At 43.8% G+C, this 16,652-nt stretch overlaps 1 long non-coding RNA gene and 1 pseudogene across 1 annotated transcript in view; both read right to left on the bottom strand.

Moving 5' to 3' along the window:
• Nucleotides 1-16,652, bottom strand: part of LOC144380955 (uncharacterized) — an 81,978-nt gene that overhangs the window by 56,820 nt on the left and 8,506 nt on the right. The gene's annotated exons all lie outside the window — the stretch shown is intronic.
• LOC118542979 (small ribosomal subunit protein eS27-like pseudogene) lies at nucleotides 8,807-9,042 on the bottom strand (annotated as a pseudogene).

Below are 16,652 nucleotides of genomic sequence, written 5' to 3'. Positions count from 1 at the left end.
TCGCTCCCTTTCTTGCTTTCCTGCCCCACAGACTCAGAGTAACCTTTCTGGCAGCTCATTCAGCACCACCTGACACCATCCGTTAAAATTTTAACAGCAAGTGCTTAGCAAAAAAATGACGAGCTTTACTGGCAATTCAAACCAGGTTATTGGGCACCATCTGCCTTCCTTCAAATTACTGGGAAGAAGGAATGGATCCTTTGGGCTTTGTTTATTTTTAGATTATTGCAAAGGAACCCAGAGGGCTGTCTCTTGATCATGTTAATCCCCAGTCTAAATGAGGCCAAAATATCAAGGGGGAGAACAAATGACCATAAACAGGTTTCTATTCACATACAGTAGTTATGGGAAAAGCAAAATAAAGTGTTCCTGTCTTCCTGTCGTCACCCTATCATCCCCACCCATCCCCGGACCCAGTGGGAGAAAAGCAAATAGACTTATACCCCCAAGGAGGTAGCTGATTGAGGCTTTCTGGGGTAAAATGAGTAGCAAGCACATCCATCTATCCCACAACCCCTATTAAATTCAGGTCCAGTCACTGGTTATAATTCACTTTCAATGTCAGCTCCTGAGGCAGTCAGAACTCTGGAGAAGAATCTCTCTGGGCAATACTAGATAGGTTAAGTTTGGACTTGACTGAGCTTAGAAGGATGATTCCATAGGAGCTGTGGAGGAGACTGGGCTCCCATGGTTTCCAACCGTGAGTGAACACACAACTCCTCTGAGACACTGTCGAAAAGGCAGATCCAGGCCACATCTGCAGAGATGTGATTCAATGCATCTGGGTGGGAGGAGAGAATTTGCTTTTAACAAAACCTTGGATAATTCTGAGGCAGGCAATTATTCTGGGGGCTGACCTTCTAAAACTCTCACCGTAGCAGGCATTGGCTCTAGAAAGCTCCAGTTAAACAGCAAGCCGATCTCCCAAGAGATGAACCAATAACTCATCAACAACTGCTATCCATTAGCACAGATCTGTGAGCAGACAGATGCACCGCACTTGGAGGGACAAGCACAGGGCTGATCAGGATTGATAAGTTAGAAAGGCCTCCCGGGAGCAAGGACATAGGGAAAGATTGGCAAGGTTGGGGTGGGAGAAGAGAGTTGAAGACCCTGGGTCCTAAGGGGTTTGGAGACAAAGAGAGAGACTTGCCGGGACAAGAAGAGAAGAGGAAAGTGATGGGGAGTTGGAAAAGCCATGGAAAAGGATGAGAGATTTCAATATAATTTTGGCTACCTTCCGCTTTTTTCTAGCGTACATTCTCCAGGATTGGAAGGAACACCGATGCATCTGATTTTCCCATCCTTGATACAGTACCAGGGATTTGGGAGGGGGGCATGTCTGTATTAGCAACATTCACACTAATACGTTAATCAAATTATCTTAGCGGCCTAATATGTTTGTACATTGCCAAGTATTAAAAACAACTTGTGACAATTTATTGGCAAATTATTTCATTTATTTATATGGCAATTATTTCCTTCAGGAGCATTTTGTGCAATCTATTTAATGCATTATATTTTACAAGCTCCCATTGGTGTCCCGTCAGTACCTCATAACTGGAAAATTATTTCGTCTTTAAAAAAGCTTGGGAAATGCTGAAGTCCACACCCTTCATTTCTTCTTCAAGTCATCTTCTTTGCAGACTCCCAGGGTGGGGAACTCTGTGGTAGTGGCAGCTCAGTGTGCTGCTGGAAAACTGCATGGGGAAGAGCCTTCCTCCTGATGTCCAATCCAACGGTTCTGAGAGTTGAGCGAACATCAGAATTAGTGGTGGGTTTGCAAAACACAGCTTGTGGGCTCCAGCCCCAGAATTTCTGAAAATCTGTGCCTAAGACAGGTCCCCAGCTGCTGTTGCTGCTGGTCCGGGACCAGCATTTGAGAACCACTGGCCTAACCCTGGCCACGTCCCTGAAATTTCTGCTCCCTCTTCCCTAACTCTGATTCCCAGAATCACTGAGCAAGTCGAATTCCTTTTCCACAACGAAGAACTTCAGATATGGGGCTTCAAACATGCAGCTTCCCACTGCAATGTAAGCACCAGGGTAAGGACTGGATCTGCAACGTTTTCCTTGCTTTACTCCCAGTAGCTCAAACGGTGCTGGTAACTTAGTGTGCATGCCAGAAAGATCTGTTGATTGACTGGCTGGCACACAATAATCACTATATAATTGTAGCTCATTATTCTTATTACTTCTGAGGAATAACAATCTCACAAGGCAGATCTTCCTTCTAGAGGGCTCCAAGACAAGCTATAAATGCACTCTGACCCTGTCTGCTGTGTTTCCAGACCTCAATAGGGCGTAGAAGCAGGCAAAGAGTGTACTTTTGCCCAGGGTAAGGGGTTTCTAGAATTTTCCGTACACGGGCCTGGTAGGACTCATATTACTCTACATTTCTTTAAAGAATGGGCTCACAAAAGGAATGAAGTGATGGGTATTTTCACCAAAGAATTCTCTTATTGAGTGGGGGAAAAGTATGGAACTCAGCAATCAGATGGGAGATGAAAGAGTAAAACCAGCCTTCCACAGGGGATGTGCTCTAGACATCCTGGGAGTAATTTACCTCCACACTCCACAGATGGAAAAGAACAAAAAAGAGGTTGTGCAAAGAGCCTGGGGTGTAAGCAGCAGCTTCTTATTCCTGTCCTTCCCAAGGGAATGAACCTCCATCTGGCTTCATTTGTCATTACTGGTGTTCCCATCTTAGGAAAGGTGTCCCTCAGTGACGAAGCTGGTTTGCACCTTGTAGTTGGCCTTGGTGCTTCCCCAACCTGGTGCTCCACTTTGAGGAAGAAGAAATAAAAAACCTTTGAAATGGATACCTCTAAAGGCAACTCATTTTTGTCCTAAAGCATAAGTAGGGTATCAGAGAATTGAATGGAAAACTTCCTTTTCGGAGCTCTTCCCAGGCTCAGGAACAAGTTATTCCAAAGCCATCACAGGCGAGTGCCTCAGCAAAGAGAAAAAACAGAGGAAACTATTGCTATAATTACGACTAATTACAATCTCATGATTCCATTTAATCTCCACAGAAGAAGTTCACCAACTGGAGAACGCCATTGATCTTCTGTGCCCGAGCCAATTAGATATTTTGGTCCAATCCAGAATGGTTACCCAGCCTTTGCCAGAATGAAATTGTGTTTAGAATTTTATTTTTATAGTCTCTGAGGCATCGCATATTTTAACAGGACATTGGATACCATCCATTTGTGGCACATCTGCTCCAACAAGATCTGCATATTTCAAAAATCATTAAGAAGTTAATACCGAAAACTATTTTAACTCTCTCTCTCTCTCTGATGACAAGTTGTTTTTTAATGTTCAAGTGTTTAGATTTCCCTTAGAAAAAATGAAAATGATTCCTTTACCTTGGGATTTTGATCCAGATTGTGCAGGAGGAAAGAGATGATAAGTGACATCTCAATTTGGGGCACCTCATTAGTCAGGGGGACTTGATTTTTGATGATGCTCTTCTAATTGACTCACTGCAGACTGCCATTCTCTGGGGTGTTGGAGAACTCTAAGAATCGAGCTTCCAGTCCTCCAGAGGTTTGCGGACTCCTGCCTTTCACTGCCTGAGCGTCAGAAATCACGGGAGGAAGTGGGGCCCCAGCCATTTACCCACCCTGTAGTCTGAAGCAAGTTATTTATACCCTCTGACCCTCTGCTTTCCTGGGGGGTAAGATGAATAACATGCTACCTGCCTGAATGTTCTCTGTTAGAATGGCAGATAGAGCATCTGCTGTCCTAGGGCAGGGCGCAGGGTCCGTGCCCAAACAACATGTTTATTTGTTTATTCAACCAAAAGCGAAGCCCGAAGAGTGAGTGCCCAATCTAGAGACGCTGCCTTCCGATTTGTTACAGTCTGGTGGAGAAAACAGATAGGAGTCAAATCATCACTCAATTTAATTAGAGATGGAAATAAGTACAATAAAGAAGAACTTCCAGCAGAGGAACTGCTAATTGGATGGGGATGTGGGTGGACAAGGGGTCAGGGCAGGGATGAAGGAAGATAGAGGAAGTCATTTTTGAACTGAGAACTGAAAGATGGGGGTGGGGGAGCCTCCCTCCTGGCCCTGGAGGACAGCATCAGGGAAGGAGGCCCTTGGAGAGAACAGGGCAGGTAGCTGCAGAGATAGAGCTTGATTAACCACTGGCAATTTCACATAAATTACTAGCGAGTTTTAGCCGGTGAAGCTTTTGATTTAAATTTGACAAACTTAAGACAATCATGTCTTAAGAACAAACCTTTAATGTTGTGTGAAATAAAATTTATTGACAGGAATACTTTTTGACCCATTTCACTGATTTCTCTGAAAAAGTACCTAATTTATGTGAAAGGAAAAAATATATAGTTGATAAATAGCTACATAGTTACCTACAGTAGATAGAAAATGTGTAAATGCATTATAATTTATAATACGGTATAAGGAAAAATGAGCTTGAAGAATAATCTGGGACGGAGGCTCCACCATGCTCATTACTAGTGTTTCGTCTTGAGGAAGTTGTTTCCTGAGGGTTTTCTCTGTGTTGGGCACTGTGCTAAGTGCTTACATGACATATATTATGGAAATTTTGGCAACTACTCAGTGAGCTATCGATGTCCTCCTCCTCCTCCTTGCCATTAGCTCATCTCCACTTTACAGAAGGGACAAAAAATTCAGAAAAATTAAGTAGCATGCCCAGTTTTACCTAGGTAATAAATAACAAGATTGGCATTTTATCCTAGCAACCAGTTCCCAAATCTGCGCTCTTAAAACCACAGCATCATTTGCTCTGTCCAGCCTGGAAGGTGGTCACAAACACGAAACAGTTGTGGAGGACCCCACGCCAATGTAAGAGACCACCAGGACAAACATTTCTGTTTTCCTGCCATGAAACCAGACGCTGTCAGGGTCACCTCAGCTTTATTCCAACCATCCAAGTTGGGATTTCAGAAGAGCTTTTTAGCAGGTGCTTCACGGAGGCCCAGGGGCTCATAGGTCCGCTGAAATCATTTGCCAAGTGTTCTGTGCGTGTACGCATGTGCATTTTTCTCGAGGTCAGTCACCCAAAGTGTTTATGAACTTCTGGTGAGAGGAAGCTTCTCTCCAAATTCTGATCCAATGACGTGGACTCAGGACAAAAGAGGAGTGGGAGTTCAGGAGAGATTTTTACTTCAGTCTGGTCCCAAGCAGTGATGACCTGCTCACTAGCTACTTCAGGTGGGCCCATAATGTGCAAGTCCCTGGCTCTAGCCTTTGCCAGGCTCCTTTAAAAATTACTCCTGGTATACTCCCTTAAAAAAACCTTCCTCACTCCTCTACATACACTTACATATTTAAGAGTTAAATAACCGTGCAGGAAAAAAAGAGCCTAGAAGACACTGAATTCTGAACTATCCACATCCTCCAAATTCTGTGCAGTCCTTGCCAATGTATATTAAGATTGCTTTAGCAGTGCTGTGGTCAGTTTGTTCGTTCCCCCTTGCACTGGTTTTTCACGAGTAGTCTTGCACATGAACATTTTCCTGCATTCACGTGGTCCGTACTCTTGTGATTTTAACAACCTGCTAGTATTCCATTCTGTTAACATTTCTCGAATACATTTAAGTTTCTTTTACAAAAAGAAACCCTCCATTTTAGATCCTCAACTCATAGATTTTCATTTTAAGTTTAAAAAAATATCTGATACAGAAAATGTTAACAACGTACAACATAATGGTTTCAGAGAGCCAGCTTCGGAGCCCAATGGACCTGTATTTGAGTCCCATTTCTGTCTCTTATGAGCTATATGACATTGGGCAAGCCACTTAAGCTCTCCGAGCCCCAGTCACCTCACTGTAAAATAGGAATAATAGCAGTGTTTCCCCTCTTCAAATTGTTGCAAGATTAGCAATATAAAATGCTTAAAGTGCTTTGCAGAGTGCCTGGTACACGCTAAAAGCCGGCTAAGTGACAGCTATCAGCATAACAGAAAATAGAGAACAGGACCCACCTAGGGCCATTTCTTTAAGAGGGGTGAAAACATTATTTTTTCCAATGTCACAAAGAAAGGAGATAAGAGTTCAATTGGCCACATATTGGTGTCATTTTACTTGCCAATTCCAAGTTTGGGTGTCTGAAACGAACATTTTCAGTCCTAAAATAAGGGTGGCAAACTTGGGGCTGGTGCACATGAATAAACATAGCCAGGGAATAAATACACCCTGCGTGTCCCTGGCACGGGGCATCTGTTCAGCCTCACCGTTCCCCACCTCCCTGCAAAGCAAATTCTTCCAAGCCAAGTCAGCCCTCCACCATCATTCTGACACCTCCCCCGACCAAATGCTTGAACATACAAGCGAGACAGAACCACAGCGATTATCTCTTGCCCAACTCATTCACTTTATAGATCAGAAAATGGGAGGCTCAGGCAGGTGAGGTGAATTTCCAAGGTTGCATAACTCCTGAAGAGCAGAACTGGTCTAGAACTCCTTCATGATATTTTATTTAACTGTGGGCCTCCTGAAGATCTACTTAATTTTTAATTATTGACTTCTTATTTTCCTAAAGATGTAAAAAGAAACTTTATATTACTATTAATGGAAAATCCAATATTACTTAACTTAAATAAAAGATAGTCACAAAAATAAGTAGCAGGGCAATGATATTGAATTCTGGCTAAAATATATAATGGGCTGTGAAAGGATTGCAGCCGGAGGTGAAGGCTCTCCTCCACAGAAAAGGAGATCAGCAAGGGTTCAAGAGCGACTGAACGAGGACCACCAAACTAAGCTTCCATCAAATTAAAATGCCATCAAACTTTTCTCTCTGAGGATAGAAAAAGAATTAAAAGGAAATAACGACATTGGCATGGTATGAGGGGTGTGAATTTGGGAATGACCAGTCTGCTCCATCCTGCTTGGTTTTACTTTCTGGTGTCCCTATCTGTTATGGGTCACTCCACTTGGAATGTTCCCTGGAGGCTTGTTATTGTGAGGTTGATTCTAAGCTCCAACAGACTTGCCTACTTCTTTGCTTCCCTTTTCAATCTCAAAGCTCTAGTTGAGCCCTCAACATTCCTGTGCAGTTAAATTATTCACAGACCACTTTGTGGCTCATTTTAGCTGCCTTATTTAGCCCTGTGTATAGGCATTACCTTCTTCAATCTCCAGTGATAACCTTTTTAAGTAGACACTGCTACAGTCCCCATTTTACAAATGGAGAAATTGAGGCACAAAGAAATTACTGAACTCATCTAAGTCCTTAGCTGGTAACTTAGAGCTACTTGATTCGGTATTCTATGCTCTTAGTCACTGTGATATATTACCTTCCGGTCTAACTTCCGTTATTCAGTTTGCTTCAAAAATATTTACCGAATATTTCTTACGATCCCATCAATGGACGCAGTATAGTAGGGGCAAGCAAAGAGGGATATAACTCAGTCCTCGTCCTTGAGTTTTATATGTCATTAATACATTCAGTAAATACTTATTCGCCTACTCCCAAGTTGTAAACTTGTTGCAGACCCAAGGCACATACATATAAAAAAGTGCACAAATAAATAATATAATCAAATACAATATGTACAGAGTAATTGGTAAGAGTGATGAGCAGGTCAGGAAGGAGAGGTAGCATTGTGGTCTGACATTACTGGGGAAGGCTTTATGGAAGACTTGGCCCTTGAAAGGAGAGAGGGCATTCCGGGCAAAAGTCCAGAGTGAGCAGAAGGGCAGAGGTGGATGGCACCAAGCACAGGGTGACAGGAGGCTCCTTTTCTTAATACTTGATAAATTAACAACAACAGAACAAACAAACACTCAACCCAGCCACAGACCAGCAGGGTCTTACACTTTGCTATAATTTTCAGGAATCAATTATAATAAACCCCATGAGAAGAAAGTTCCTCCAGTCTTAAGAGTAGCATTGGGTCAAAGGGGAGCTTTCCCGAAGGATGCTTTAGATTTCAATTGTGTGCCTGAGAAAGCTCCGCCACCAGCATGACCTAGAAGCTCAACTCAGGCGCAGGAAGCTTTCAGGCAGCCTCAACGCAGCAGAAGGAGGAAAAAAATCTACTTATGAGGATTGTTCGCCCGAGAAACCTTGAGGTACTACTAGCAAGGCAAGAGCTTAAGAAATAAGACCTGCTCCTTACAGTTAAATGCCAAGTGCTGTCAATGACTTAGGGCTGGCTCATTATGGACCTATTTCAGCTAATCCTCCACAGGCAACAATCCCCCTCTTTTCAGGGACTATGGAAGCCTGGGGAAGGCCATTCCTTTTCCAGTCAGGTGTGAGGGCAAAGAGCCATCCATCTTTAATAAATCTCCAGGCTCACAGGATTCTTCCCAAGGTAGCTAGTGCAGAAATTGTCTCTGAAATGTTAGACATCCATTCTGCCTCCTCCTGATTAAACAGCAACAACCTGTCTACCCGATCCCCTGTCTTCTCTACCAGATGGTAACTTTCTAGAATAGTCATCTATATACTCACTTAGCTGTGCATTAATTCGATCAACAACTGAGTGTCTCAATTGCATGCACCTTTATGTTAACACCTAAGTGCTTGATTGCCCTCATTTCTTTTTGGGGTCTGACACTTACCTACATCTCTAGCTTCATGTCCCACTGTCCTGTGCCCAACACTCTCGGCTCCGGCCACGTTGACTCTGCTCCCTCTAATCATAGCTAACTCCTACACGCTAGCTCTTCTGCATGGGCAAGGAGCAAATATTCCTTTCCACCTCCCCGCTTCATCTGGTTAGCTGCTGCTGCTTCTTCTTTTTTTTAATCCAAAATGTGTTTATTGGGATAGTTTCCCACTCATCTTGATTCAGGATGCTTTTAGTGCTGCTTCTGTCTGAAGGAGCATCCTTCTATAAGCCTTGCGTTTCCCCCTGTGGGCTGGCAGAGAACAGCGGGGCAGCCAACCTACAAAACTACCGCTTGTGCATGGCTAAAGATGGTGGGCACTTCATGTCCATGAAGTAGGAGTTGGGGCTCTGCAGCAGGTGCTCCTTCTTGTGCTTCCTCTTCTCCTCTTCTAGGGATAGGTGGAGAAGGTGCTTTGAGATGGACATTTTCTTGTGGGGAGGTTGTCATCACCAGAAACTCTGGTTAGCTTCTACTCATCATTCAAATCAGCTCAGGTCTGAGCTTGTCTCCCATGCCCGACTCCCCGGGGGGACTAGCTTCTTGAGTCCTAGGTCACTGAGCGTCTGTGCCCTCACTGATCTGTAAGTTCCATGAGACAAGGATCTTGTCTGCTTTTCTTCCCAGCATGTAGTGCACTGTCTGGCCCATAGGAAACATTCAACATATTTTGTTGTTGTATTTGGAAGGAAGGAAGGAAAGAAGAAAGGAAGGAAGGAAGGAAAGAAGGAAGGAGGGAAGGAAGGAAAGAAGGAACAAATGTGGTCCTTTCCCCCAGGATTCCATCGGATCCCCGAAGGCAGTGATGGCATCTCCAGGTCCTAGTGCCCGGCACAATGCCTGGCCTATGAGCACTTATAAAGGTGTATTGAAATGAATGGAACAAACTTCCCTGTGCGAGCCACGACTTTAAAGTATCATGAAGGACCAAAAATAAACAAATAAACCAACATTAAAAAGACAGACATGTAAATACATGGTCCCAAACCTCAAGGTGCTTTCAGTGAAAGACGGGAAAGGGGGCAAGTACACGAATAACCATAATACATCGTGAAAATAAATAGGTGTCTCCAGAGGAGTACAGTCCAAGGGGCTTAGGAAGTTCAGAGTCAGGAAGATTGCATCTGAGGAAGGGCTAAGAGACAGGAACAGCACACAGCAGAGGGAGATGAATGGGAAGAGGTTTTAGGGAAGAAGGGGCCCTGAGCTCCACAACCGTTCTGGACTTTGTCTGGAGCCATGTGTCCGGTGCTGGTGTGTTGGGCTATTCCCAGTGAAACAGGAATATTCCTGGGTGCTGCCCATCTAGCACCACCCCACTTCCAAGGCCTTTTTCTATTTTATAAAGTCTCAAAACAGGGCAGACAATCTAAAAGCCCACAAGGGCCAGAAAGCTAAGGTAACCACAAGATACAGGTTGGTTGTAAGACTGTGGACAAGTGCAAAGCATTGTCGCCTGCATGACAAGCAGAGACAGCTGCTTCTCAACGGCTGCCAGTTGTTGTCATGTGTGACCATGGGCCCCATGGCGTGATGTCTTCCCGTTTTAGTTTCCCCAAGAAAAAAAACAGAAGTCCAGATTCTTAAGTGAAATCTTCCGATTTTCAAATTCAATTTTTTGGTTCGAAAAATACCCTTTGGTCAAACAAAACCCATCCATGGACAGCATCCAGACCACAGGTCCCATTCAGCCACACACAACCGGTTTGCAACCTCTGGCCCAAACAGATTGGACTCATGAAAATTAAAACTGCCATTTTGCACCCACAAGATTAGCAAATGTTAAGAAATCTGTTCAAATCAAACCTTGCCAAGAAGGTGGAGCAACAGGAACGCTCAGATGCAGCTACTGGGCATGATGAGTGGAAAAGAGGTGGTGTTAACTTGGAAAGATAAAGATTTGCATATCCTATTACCTACCAGTTCCATTTCTAAGCACAGGCTCTGGGGAGATTGTTGCAAATGCACACCAAGAAACATATATGAGAATATTACAGCTGCATTGTCTCTTACAGCAAGAAATTGGAAATACACCAAATGCCAATTGCCAGAAGAATAAATAAGCCATGGCACACTTGTAGAAGAGAATCAAAATAACCCAAATGCTATCAGTTAACGTGATCTGATGTCTCCAAGGGTTAGGGTCACCTGACCTCTAAGGTTTTTGCATCTCTATGGTGAAACATTCCTAGATATTACTAACCTTCTGTTAGCAGAACTTTTATTCCTTCAGCAACTCTGAGCATCCATACGCCTGGCACTCTGCTAGGTGCTGGGGAAGCAGTGGAAACCAAACAGAAAGTGTCCCTGCCCTTGGATGTGGGAGCAGACAACAGTCAACAACCAAACAAGCACAGAGAGCATCACAAATGATGAAAGAGCAGGGTGCTATCAGAAAACACTATGGAGGGGGAGCTTGGTATAGATGGGTGGGAGAGTAGGATATAGATAGTCAGGGATGTCTTTTCTGTAGAAGGCATATTTAAATTGAAACCTGAGAAGTTAGCCAGGAAAGGAAGGCAGAAAAAACATATCAGGCCACGGGAACAGACCTGCAAAGACCCCGAGCCTGAAAATTGCTTAGAGAAGCTTAGTGTGGCCAGAGCATGGTGCACTAAGACTTGAAGGCTTGCTAGCGCAAGGAATCATCTGCATTCATTGTTTTACTCAATTTTCAAGATGGCTGGCAAGCCAGAATGATGTATGAAATCTAAATGACAAAACAAAACTAACTGGATTTAACACACAGGTTCTTGCTGCATTAACATGGAATTCTACTAAGCTAACTAACCCATCAGCTAGAAAGAAAGAAGAGAATACGTAGTAGGCTCAAATGTCTCCCTTCTGCTTGCATGAAGGGACCACGGTTAAGTCTAGATGCTCAGGGGATGAGAGTTCATTACCCAAAATAGTTTTAGCTTTTTTTAAAAAAATTTTTTTAAGATTTTATTTATTTATTTGAGAGAGAGAAAGCACAGAAGGAGAGGGAGAGGGAGAAGCAGACTCCCCACTGAGTGGAGAGCCCGATGAGGGGCTCAATCCAGGACCCTGAGATCATGACCTGAGCCCAAGGCAGACACTTAACCGACTGAGCCACCCAGGTGCCCCTAGTTTCAGCTTTTGAAGATAAACAAATTCATGTGAGATACTCAGCTCCATGCAAGAAAGTTATTACAACGAGTCAGTGGTGGCTCTTCTCATGGTTTCTACTTCACAAATTGTTACATCTGTGTGGATTTCCATATATCCCAACACCCATGCATACGCATATGTATCATTCATACCACATACACACTCAAATAATCTCAGAAGCGAATTTAAAAACTTTCTGTCTTCACCGTTTAATCTGTGGTGTTTTGGCCAAGAAACCTCAACTGAGTACAGCTCACACACTACAGTTAAACATTTTTAAAAATTTCATGTTCTTGGTAATGAGGAACGGGCCAAGAACAGTGGCCCCTGCCCAGGCCCACTGGAGGCCTTGCCGTACTCACCGCCACCTTTTAGGAACAGGCGTGCAGTGTTTTAATCTCAGCAGTGGTTTTTGCCAGAAGCTCTCCATAACTAATTTTGCAGTCAGATTCTACAAGACCTATTCAGTGTTTGGCTAAATCTCATGGAACATCTCATTTCCTTTCAATTTTTCATTAGTTTGAATTAAAAGTAAAAGAAAAAAAGCTAACAAGCATGGCTTGCATGGGTATTTCTAAATTAAAATACAGCCACACTGTCATTCATTTTGTTGTTTACAGAGATGACCCCCACTGCCTTCGGCCCCCCTCCCCCGTCTGAAACACCTCCAGTTTTGCAGTGCCCTCTCTGTGCCCTTGGGGAGCATGACCTGACCTTGTTCCTGGAGGAAGATGAGGAGAACGGCTTCCTTCCTAGGAAGGAAGGAATGACACAGTTCTTTGATTTGCTGGGTGCTGGGCAATGAGCATTTGCTTTCTAATCTCACACCTACAGCTCCCATTTCCAAGAAATCTAAATGGAAAAGCAAGCAAAGAGGGGTGGGGTTCAGAGAGGATGCAGAATAGAAGAGTCCTGGAACCTTGGACAAATGAATTATCTCACAGGATCCATACACGAGACAGGTTTGTCTGTGAGATTTCCCACAGAAAAAAGGTAGAAAATACTATGCAGTCTATTTATATGACTTCACTGGACTCATAAAGTCTACTGTTTTCTGCTCCCAGATTCCTTTTGGAATTGGAGGTCAAATTTTCCTTGAATTTCTAAATACTGCCCATCTTTCGATCTTCTCCTACCTCTCTGACCATGTTCATTCATTCATTCAACAAAAATTTTTTAGCACCTCCTAAGTGCCAGGGGTTATACTAAGCACAAGGATTATTTTGGTGGGAGGGGTAAGTTACCGTTTGCAATCACTCACTCCTACCCACGTCTCTGTAAGAAGGTTACACGTTCACCTAGCACCAAGTAACTTGCTGTGCTTTCTGGACTTGGGCTTGGCCATGGGTCAAGCTCTGGCCAGTGGAAAAAGAGCAGACATGATATACACCATGTCCAGGCAGAATCTTCTAGAGGCATCACCAGTTCCAGCAGACCTCTGGCTTCTCCTTTCCTCCCTGAAAACAGCATGTCCCAGACAAGAGTTGGTTCTCTCCACCAAATCCTGGAATGAGAAGACATATGGAGCAGACGGCTGTCTGGGACAGAGCCACTACTGACCTACAGTGCAACATGCATGTTATAGGAGGGAAAAAAAGTGTCCATTGCTGAAAGCCCCTGAGATCATGAGGTAGTAGCTGTAGCTAGCCTGACTGATGCACTTATCAGTGCAGCAAAAGCGGATTTGACCCTTGCTCTTATGGATCTCATAGTCTAATCAGGGGAGCCAGTCAGTAAGCATATGAAGCGACTGCTAATCATGCAAGTATCTAATAACATCCCTTTATTCTACACTAACTCCTCTTACTCATCCAACCAAATATAGCCCTTGGCCCTCCTCTATTCTGGCCACATTCTCTCCCTTGACAACTCCATCTATTCCCATAGCTCCGTATCTCTTCAAATGACCCTTTAATCTATTTTCCTAGTCCGTCCCTCACTTACAATTGCCAGACCCATATTCCCAGCAGACAGCTGGATATCATGCCTGCAGGATCCATTTGTATACCTAAACTCAGCATGACTGGAACCAAATGCATTGATTATTTCTCATGGTTTCTGTGGGTCAGGAATTCAGGAAGGGCTCAGCTGGATGGCTCTTCTCTGGGGTCTCTTGACAGTGCTGGAACAATGAGGGGCTGCCCCTGCTGGATCTGTTCAAGCATTTCCTTCTTCTCTCTGAGTGTAGTCTTAGTTAGGGTCTCTCTTTGTGCTCTTTCCATGGGGGCAAGTTTGGGCTTCCTTAAAGCATAGCAGCCTCTGGGTAGTCAGGCTATTTACATAGTGACTAAAGATATCAAGGATCAAGTTATTCCAGGCAGCAAGACAGAATTTGAATCACTTTTTATGACTTGCCATGAGAAGTCACATGTGCCACTTCCACCATATTCTCTTGGTTGCAAGCAAATGATGAGCCCACTCAGATTTGAGAGTAGGGGAATTAGATTTTATTTTCTTCTGCGGTGGGGAAGAAGATCATGTGGTGGCCATCTTTGGAAGATATAATTTGCTACGTTATCCCTCAGATGCTCTTCCTGATTTCTTTTCTGTGACTGGTACCAAATCCTGCCATTTTACCTCCATAGCTGCCCTCTGCTTTCTATTCTCATGATGCTCTCTTCAGGATCAGGTTCAAACAACGTCTAGGGTGAGTTAGTAGTGATGGGGGCTCTCTACTCCAAAGTCTCTTCTTTCCTCTCCACACAATATCTTTTTCTAAAGTGCCACTCTGACTGTGTCACACATCTGCAGTGTGAACAGCACACAGTAGGTTTTCCTGACTGTTGGGTTTTCCTGAACATCTTTGGGGCCTCTCTATTGTTTGCTGAGTTAGATACAAAGCCCTTGGTCTGATATTGAAAACCTTCCATAATATTCATTAATTTATTCAACAAATATTTATTGGGTATCCACTCTATATCAGACACTGTGCTAAGGCTGGACGAGGGGGCTGAATGGGTGGTGTGGGGGATGAAGACTGAGATGAACTGCTCCCTGCCTTCATGGAGCTTCTATGTAGTGGGGGAAGGGGGTAAACATTCAGTCATTCATTCAAAAACTGTTTCATGTGTTGAGCATACAACTATTCCCCAGATATGGCCCTAATCCATCCCAAGTGGGACAACGTTTATATAACAGTAATATGACCACATTGTATCTTATTTGGCACAATGAACTGAATTGAATTTCTTTGAAAAACATGTTCTGAATAACCTGGGCTATCCATTCATTTCCTTTTCCTGTCCAGAAAATTTCCATTTTTATATTTTAGCATATGTCGGTCTATTTGTCTGGAATTCTTCTCATTTCTCCCCCATCTTCAAATTCTATCTCAGATCCTATATACTATAAGGAATGTCTTACCTGCTGTCCAATTAAGTGTGGACTCTTCCTCCTTTACACCTCCCTCAGGCCACTTCTTATCTTCTGCTTTATATAATAGACAATTATATATGAGTCTTGGCTCCCCTGGTGGACTATTGGGCCCTTGAAGGCAGGGAAGGTGTCCTTCTTGTCTGTATTGGTTTTATTACCTATACTTACTGTAGATCATCAACACTTACTGAATTAATGGATAGTTTGGGAACAAAGTTGAGAAAGTACAAATCTATTCCCTTGTTTTGAGATGAGGAGCATTAGCAGAATTGTTTGGTTCTAAGTTCCTGGAAATCCAATTTAAACTGGCTTCAGTGAAAAATGAAAGCATTAGCTGATGTAATTGAGAAACCCATGGATTGTTCCATGCCACTGAGAATCTCCTACTTCCCTCTGTCGGTTCTGCTTGCCACACTGTGGCCTTGTTCTCAGACAGGTTCCCCAGTTGCCCACAAAGCTTATATCCTATTAGCTTAGCAACTCCTTAGGAAAGAGAATAACCTTTTGCTAAGTTCCAGGACTGAGTGTCATTGGCTCAGCTGAGGTCACAGGCACCACCCTGGACTGATCACTGTGGCCCAGGGCTGTGGTCCTCTGCGTCACCACATCCTGGAGGCAATGGAGGACTGTCAAGGCTCTGGACCAGGGCTGGGATGAATTGTCTAGCAGTGTTGTGAGAAAAACAATCTGATGGGAATGTGAATTGATGACAATGAGAGATAAAAGAGAGGAGTCAAAAATGACATTTGGACTCCCAGTCTGGGACCTCAATTCCCACTTTGCAGGAAAGACCAGCCAAGACAGAGGAGCAGGAAGCATCCGAAGAGACCTAAACAGAAAGGCCCTGGGCAGCAGTTGGGCAGGACTTACCCTCAGGCCCACACAGCAGTGAGGAAATCACAGATGGACAACAGAACGGGAGTCAGGAAGCTTGAGTTCTGGCTCTGCCACTAAGTCTCTTCATGATCTTGAACGAATCACTTAACCTTTGTGGACCTCAGTTTCCTCATTTCTAAAATAAGCTGGGAGGACTGTGTGGTCACTGACTTCCTTTTCCGCTCTGACATTCTGCACTGCTATTTCTGGAGATGAGTATAACTGATCCTTCCTTCATAATAGCTCTGGAATTCACTTCTCCCTGCCTCGTGGCCTAGGTCTCCACAGAGCCATTAAGGCTGTGACTCCTTCCACTTACTAGCTATGGGATCTCGGGCCTATCACCGAGCCTCTCTTTGCCTCCAGTTTCCTCGTCTATAAAACAGGAATAATAACAGTCCCTAACTCTTTTGGTCGCTGTGAGGATTACATTAAAGGAATGTATATATAAAGTGCTTAGGACAGAGAGGCAAATTGTAAGTGCAACATGACTGTTGGCTTTTATCAAAATTATTCACTGTGTTGTTTCCTGACTTCTCTTAAGGTGAGGGGCCCTTGAAGCCAGGACATGGGAAGGTGGACACGGTTTGATAGTTACAATTCCCTTGATCATGTGAGTACTTCAGGAGCAGCCATGACGACAATCTTCTTTGGG

Source organism: Halichoerus grypus, chromosome 2 (genome assembly GCF_964656455.1).
Source record: "Halichoerus grypus chromosome 2, mHalGry1.hap1.1, whole genome shotgun sequence".
NCBI classification, from domain to species: domain Eukaryota; kingdom Metazoa; phylum Chordata; class Mammalia; order Carnivora; family Phocidae; genus Halichoerus; species Halichoerus grypus.
Note: the sequence above shows the minus strand (reverse complement) of the source record. Positions and strands in the feature narration are given on the sequence as shown.